Below are 7810 nucleotides of genomic sequence, written 5' to 3'. Positions count from 1 at the left end.
GAGAAAAGTGTATAATAGCTGTGTCTCACCAGTACTCACCTACGGGGCAGAAACCTGGAGGCTTACGAAAAGGGTTCTACTTAAATTGAGGACGACGCAACGAGCTATGGAAAGAAGAATGATGGGTGTAACGTTAAGGGATAAGAAAAGAGCAGATTGGGCGAGGGAACAAACCGCGAGTTAGACATCTTAGTTGAAATCAAGAAAAAGAAATGGCCATGGGCAAGACATGTAATGAGGAGGGAAGATAGCCGATGGTCATTGAGGGTTACGGACTGGATTCCAAAGGAAGGGAAGCGTAGCAGGGGGCGGCAGAAAGTTAGGTGGGCGGATGACATTAAGAAGTTTGCAGGGACAACATGGCCACAATTAGTACATGACCGGGGTAGTTGGAGAAGTATGGGAGAGGCCTTTGCCCTGCAGTGGGCGTAACCAGACTGCTGCTGCAGCTGATGATGATACCTAAAAACATGTCGCCCAACAGTCTTAACTTGATCGTCAAATGTTTGCGAGGCACGGAACCCTAGCAGTATATTCACATGTGAACACATGTGTGCTTCTTCAAAGAGGAAAGGCCACTTTTCGTTCACGTTCACCACGCTTCTGCTGGCATTGATCACGTGCCTCTGTGACAATATGTTTCGGCCATTAGCTGTGTGACTCGAGAACTGTTCGGGGAAGCTAGCCTGAATTGGACTTGCAACTCTTTTCTTTTGTTCTCTTGAGCGTCAGCTGTTTCCGTAGACGGAAGATCAGGCTGCCAGGCTAGACAGCCATAAGAATCTTTTTGGAGTTGTGGTGTCTTTGTGGTCACCTCTTCATCTTCCGAAAAACACCGCTACAAACACTCAGAACTGCGCCTTCTTTTGTTGTTAATACAATTCTCTAGCTTCCATAGAAGCGTTTCTAGTCCTGTAGCAATGATGGCGCCATTGAGAATGTCATCAAAAGTTCTTGGACATTTGCTGACAATTTCACTCACAATGACTCGCAGCACTTTGCGCCCAGGCTTCTGGTAGCAGGCAAGTACCCTGTCACTTAGTGTCCTAATTATTTCATTCAGATCACTTTTCAGTGGGCGCCTGCCTTCTTGACATGCTTTTATGAGTTCGGGTGGAAATGCGTCCCATGGAATATCAAAAGCCTGGCCCAACATGCTCACCGAAGTTTAGTAGAACTCCCTCGCTGCCTCTCGCTGTCTTTGTGGTTCGTTTGCTCGCGCAGTTAAACAATGTTCGCTTCCCACCGAAGCTTCGCTTCCTTGTGGAATGGACACTTGCACGGCTGGTGAAGCAGCTGTCTGGGAATTTTCGAGCAGGATGCGTCTACTGACAACACTCAGGAACATTATGTCAGCCTCCACTACATACTTGAGGTGCTCAAGTGACTGAACACCACAGTCCAGCAGTTTCTGTACAATAAGTTCGATCACTTCATTGTCCAAGTGCTGCAGCCAACTAGAAACATGCTGTCGCAAGTCCATTTTGCCTGTCAAAAGCATGAAATCAAAGAAAATCTAATATAGCATGGTTCAACACAACAACAGGGTACTTGTTGTGGCAAGATTATACTGCATCAATGAAGTGTAATCAAGGAGGCTTTCAAGCTTCATGCATTTGAAAGAACCATCACTACTGATAATGCTGTAGAAGAGAATAGCTGGCTCATATCATGTGTGGACAGTTCCTAATAAGAAAAAGTGATCGCTTTACTGGCAAGAATAAGCCTAATCTCATCAAAAACAGGAGCGCCATCCGTCCGCCTCATAACAATAAGCATGTCCTGCTTTTATAGCATGCCACGAATAGTAGCTTGACTGGCCGAGAATATATTACCTTCTTCAATGATCGCATCGCGTACTTCCTTTTGTATTTCTGGTGTACAAAGATCACTAGAGAATAAGGAACTGTTGACTAAACCATTGTAAGGAAGATGACGAACGTGCGCGCAGTCAGCAGCATCGGCAGCATCAAGCGCGCAGCAGAAGCTCGAGCTCGGGGACTGTGCTCGATCCATCGTAGAACCGGCGGTCGCTGCGAACCCCAATAAACCTCCTTTATAAGTGGTGAAGCCGTGCGGGGTAACCTTCCACTCTACCATCCTGGAACTCCGTTCTCGGACGCTACCCTCTGCCCTGCCGGACGCCGACCAGCAGACTCTTCCATCGCCACCCGTCCCTTGCGCTGGCACCGTTCTCCAACGGGAACCTCCCATCTTCAGCGGAACCGACGACAACGACGTTGAAGAGTGGCTGTCGTCCTACGAACGGGTGAGCGTTCACAACAAATGGAATGACTCGGACAAGCTGGCTTACGTCTCATTCTACCTCGCGGGCGTGGCCAGTCTCTGGTTCAGAAATCATGAAAGGGATATCCGAACGTGGTCGGCGCTCAAGACGTCGATTACAGAAGTATTTGACCCACCCGCCGTCAGGAAACTCCGAGCCGAGCAGCGTTTGCGTACACGCGCACAGGACACGGGTGAGACATTCACCAGCTACATAGAAGACGTTCTCGATTTGTGCAGGCGCGTGAACGCTGCCATGACGGAAGCGGATAAGATCAAGCACGTCATGAAGGGAATCGACGATGACGCGTTCCAAATGCTTCTGGCCAAGGACCCGCGCACTGTTGGAGACGTCATCAGCTTGTGCCAGAGCTCTGATGAATTGCGTAAGCAGCGAGCTCTGACAAGGCGACATCCCACACCACATGCGGCATCCCTCTGCAGCCTTACCACCGGCCCAGAACAAGCCTCCCTGATAACGCAAATCAAGGATTTCGTCCGCGAAGAAGTCGCACGACAGCTATCTCTGGTGTCCGTCACTCAGGAGTCTGCCAGCACTTTGCAGTCTCATATCCGTAACGTGATCCATGAAGAGGTCGCGGAAGTGCTGCCGGCTGTTCACCAGCAGGATGTCGTGACTACAGCAGTCACTTATGCTACGGTTGCTGCAATGACCCCTCGCAGTGTGCCCGTGCGTCGCTTCCAGCAGCCTGTGCGATCATCAATTGCGCTCGGGCTGAGATTGAACTTTTCCACCTTGGTGACCTGGCCTCGGTCGATGCTCATCCTGCCGCTAAACTTGTCGTTACAGAAGACACCTGTATCCCCCCGTGCTCGTCAGCATTCGTACCAGTCTTCTGTAGTACCATATCCGATGGGACGGTCTTCTTCATGCCATCTCATCACTTTGTTACCCGAAAAGCGCTTCCTTTGCCCTTTGCAGCTCTTGACCTTGCCGACGGTGTGAGCACGATGCCCATTTACAATCATCTTTCATCGCCGCTATCACTGCTCCGCCGCGAATGCCTTGGTTACGTCGAGTCGGTCGATTCCACACGAATTGTCTCCGTCCTCGACGAAGTGTCTTCCACTGCCGCCCATGAACTGAGTGCCCTCTCTGTACCAGACTCAACTTGTCGCCATCCTTCAGCACTTGCGCCTCTCTCTCGACGTTGCGCAAACCTCCCTTGGCCGTGCATCGACAGTCAAACATTACATTGGCACTCACTCACCCCAGCGACAAACACCATATCGCGTGTCCGCTACGGAACGTCGCGTCATTGCAGACCAGTTCAATGACGTGCTCCGTCGAGGCGTCATTTAACCTTCCCAAAGCCCATGGGCCTCTCCCGTGGTCCTCGTCACAAAGAAAGACGGTTCCATCCGCTTCTGTGTTGACTTTCGACGGTTGAACAAGATCACAGTGAAGGACGTCTATCCATTACCACGCATCGATGACGCTCTGGACTGTTTGCAGGGAGCCGAGTTCTTTTCTTCGCTGGATTTGCGGTCAGGCTACTGGCAGGTTCCCATGGCAGAGCCCGATCACCCGAAAACTGCCTTTGTTACACCAGACGGCTTGTATGAATTCACCGTCATGCCTTTCGGACTTTGCAACGCACCTGCTACGTTCGAAAGAATGATGGATAATGTGCTGCGTGGCCTCAAATGGAAAATATGTCTTTGCTATCTTGACGACATTGTAGTGTTCGCCCCTGATTTCCCAACCCACCTGCTCCGCCTCCAGCACGTACTCACTTGCTTGACAAACGCCGGGTTGCCACTTAACTTGAAGAAGTGTCGATTTGCTGTTCGTCAGCTAACAATTTTAGGCCATGTCGTGTCAAAGGAGGGCATTCGCCCGGATCCCGAGAAGCTACGTGCTGTTACTGCGTTCCCAAAACCTGCTACTATGAAAGAGCTACGCAGTTTTATCGGCCTCTGCTCTTACTTCCAGCGATTCGTTCGAAATTTTGCGTCAAATATATCGTCTCTCACGCAGCTCCTTGGTGGAGCCCGAGATATCTCATCATGGTCTCCAGAGTGTGACGACGCCTTCACAACGTTGCGCCGTTTTCTCACGACGCCACCCATTCTTCGCCATTTTGACCCACAAGCGCCAAACGAAATCCATACCGATGCAAGTGGTGTAGGCCTTGGCGCTGTGTTGGCACAGCGTCTACCTGGCCACCCAGAATACGTCGTCGCATACGCGAGTCGCACGTTAACGAAGGCGGAGACCAATTACAGCGTTACCGAAAAGGAGTGTGTGGCCATTGTGTGGGCGCTTGGCAAGTTTCGCCCATATTTATACGGCCGATCTTTTGACGTAGTGACCGACCACCACGCACTATGTTGGCTGTCGACGCTCAAAGATCCATCGGGCCGCCTTGCCCGCTGGGCATTGCGAATCCAAGAATACGACATCCGCGTGGTGTACCGTTCCGGGCGAAAGCACTTCGACGCTGACGTGCTATCCCGATCACCGCTTCCCCCGAAGGCCAGTCACGACTCCCCCTGCGAGTGCACACTATCCTCTCTGGACGTTGACACTATCGCTGCTGCACAGCGTAATGATCCCTGGACTGCATCTCTGCTCGACCTTCTCTCGGATACGTCGAAAGTTCCAGCGTCACGCACGCTTCGGCGCCTAGTGCCTCATTTTGCGATTCGCGACCAGCTACTATATCGACGCAACTATGCCCCAGAGGGACGCACCTGGTTACTCGTCATTCGGCGAATCTTGCGATCAGAGCTCTGCTCCTCGTTCCACGTCGACCCTCACTGTGGCCATGCGGGAGTCTTCAAGACCTACGAAAGACTTCGACACGGCTATTACTGGCGCGGAATCTATAATTTCGTGCGAAAGTTCGTCCGCTCTTGTCATGAGTGCCAACGCCGGAAAGCGCCACCGCACAACTCCGCCGGTGAACTCCAGCCTTTACAATGCCCATCCCGACCCTTTGATCGCGTGGGCATAGATCTCTTCGGGCCACTTCCGTTGACTCCTGCCGGCAACAGGTGGATAATCGTTGCGGTAGACCACTTAACCCGTTATTCGGAGACTGCTGCTCTACCAAATGCTACAGCGCAGGAGGTCGCCAATTTCCTACTTCACCGATTTCTCCTTCGTCATGGGGGTCCACGTGAACTTTTAAGCGATAGAGGCCGCGCCTTCTTATCTGAAGTCATCGAACAACTGCTTGCTGAATGCGTTATTGTTCATCGTAAATGCACTGCTTATCACCGACAGACTAACGGTACTACGGAACGCTTTAATCGAACTCTTGGTGACATGCTCGCCATGTATGTCTCACCTGATCACTCTAATTGGGACCTAGTTCTTCCGTTTGTCACCTACGCCTACAACACCGCGACTCGGGCCACTACCGGATTCTCACCCTTTTACCTTCTTTACGGCCGTCATCCTTCGCACACCATCGACACCATTCTGCCCTACCGGCCGGACCCATCCGAATGCCTGCCGATCTCGGAAGCCGCCAGACAAGCAGAGGAATGTCGCCAGCTTGCCCGCCGATTCACCTCGGACGACTAGCACCGCCAAAAAGCCGTTCACGATGCCCAGAACTCGACTCCCACTTTTCTCCCGGGCGCTCTCGTCTGGTTGTTAGTGCCACACCGCACGCCTGGGCTCGCTTCAAAGCTCCTTCCGAAGTACGACGGTCCATACCGCGTTCTCGAGAGAACATCAGCCGTTAATTACCTGGTTGAGCCGCTAACGCCGCCGTCCGACATCCGACGTCGTAACCACGAAGTCCTTCACGTTCAGCGTCTCAAGCCGTATCACAATTCTACCGCCCTTCCAGAAAACTAAGTCGCCGGGATGGCTCCTTTATTTCCGCGGGGCCATTGTAAGAAAGATGAACGTGCGCGCAGTCAGCAGCATTGGCAGCATCAAGCGCGCAGCAGAAGCTCGAGCTCGGGGACTGTGCTCGGTCCATCGTAGAACCGGCGGTCGCTGCGAACCCCAATAAACCTCCTTTATACCATGAATACCTGCTCCTGTGTTCTTATATGCCTGGTAAACCTGATGGCGCTCAGAATGTGTGTGCGTCAAGTTCCTGAAATTTTGGCAATTTCTTGCACACTTACGGAAATAGCTGTGCTTACTTTCACACCTCATTGTTCACATCTTAATCAGTGGGCCAAACTGTGTAATCAGAAACAGGTAATGAAGCAGGTAATGATGCTTAGGCTTCATGGCAACATAAGGGAAGAGGTGTGGTCTGCCCGTCATGTAGTCCTCTATAAGGTCTTGCAGCCTCATAACTATGGCGAGTGTTATACTATGTGCAGTAACAGGCTGTACACTTTCAGAAAGCAAAAGTACTTGTTTCCAGATATAATTTTCAGTAGGCTGAATTGAACCAAGTAGAAACAATGGAAAAAAGCGCAACATGTTCCAGTTTTGAACCGCATGGCCTTCTAGCGGTTTCTTGAAGTGTACTTCACACGGCCGGTCCGCCGAATCATCATGTTTAAAATGAAAAAAAAAACATGTTATGCGCTGATTAAGGTCTTCAAGCGAAATACACTTGAGAACGGTTACAAAATGCTTAATATACAAAGAAAGGTCTAATAAAACAACACCCTCAAATAAATCATGTGCCAAACAAGGAGGGAGACCTGGAGCACACACATAGAAGTACTTCAGTTGATTGAATAAGGAATTGAACTTCATGCCTTTTTCGATACTTGAATCATTGGCTTGCAGGGCTAATAAAGCACTATTGTAATTGGCCAATGTTCTGATTTCTGAAATACCTCACAGTGCACTTGGAGAAAAAAGGTAAGCGCTTTCAGCTATGCAAAACGTAAAGATGTGACTTGCAGAGCTAAAAATTTCCAGAAAGCCTCAAATTCAGCCTCCAAGAATGGCAGTCACAGTGCCAAACAAACACATTCCTCTTGAAGTTACGAAATGGCCAGCTTCCAACTTCTTCAGATAATCGAGCAAAGGCATAAGCACTTTGGCCTGCCCAAAATATGCAAAATCATTTTCATTGCAGAGCAAGCAGAACTTGAGAGAATGAGCTGGATATCTTTTCCATGGGTAGAGATTACCGAGGATTAAATAAACAGCAAGAAGTTTGTATTTCATTGCAGAACCAATTGGATTGATGACCTCAAATGCATCTTGAAAGAGTATAAGCTTCACTGCTTCAGGATGCTCCTTGTAAAGTGGAATAAACTGGAACATGTTTCCACCAGTGAAATCTTTCAGGACACCAGGGGTCTCGGGCAGTATCCTATCACACTGTGACATCACATCTTCATTTCAAGCATGGCTTCAAGTGTACTTCGAATTGGTATGTAATGAAAGGTAGCATTCTTGTTCTTTTTGTTTTCCCCCAACAATATTTCTACAGGTGGTACATACAGAAACTCCTTCTTGAAGAAAGAGGAATGGCTATGTTCTGTCCTGAACACACCATGTGGTGCTCGATGCAGTGCCAAAAGATAATCACTTTCAAATTTTTCTTCTATCAGCTTATCTATGTCA

The 7810-nt window shown here is 49.8% G+C and overlaps 1 pseudogene; it reads right to left on the bottom strand.

Moving 5' to 3' along the window:
* Window positions 1-681: 681 nt before the first annotated feature.
* Window positions 682-7810, bottom strand: part of LOC139054506 (uncharacterized) — a 47840-nt pseudogene continuing 40711 nt past the window's right edge.

The sequence above is a fragment of the Dermacentor albipictus genome, chromosome 1, assembly GCF_038994185.2.
Source record: "Dermacentor albipictus isolate Rhodes 1998 colony chromosome 1, USDA_Dalb.pri_finalv2, whole genome shotgun sequence".
NCBI lineage: Eukaryota > Metazoa > Arthropoda > Arachnida > Ixodida > Ixodidae > Dermacentor > Dermacentor albipictus.
This window is presented reverse-complemented; position numbering and strand designations above follow the sequence as displayed.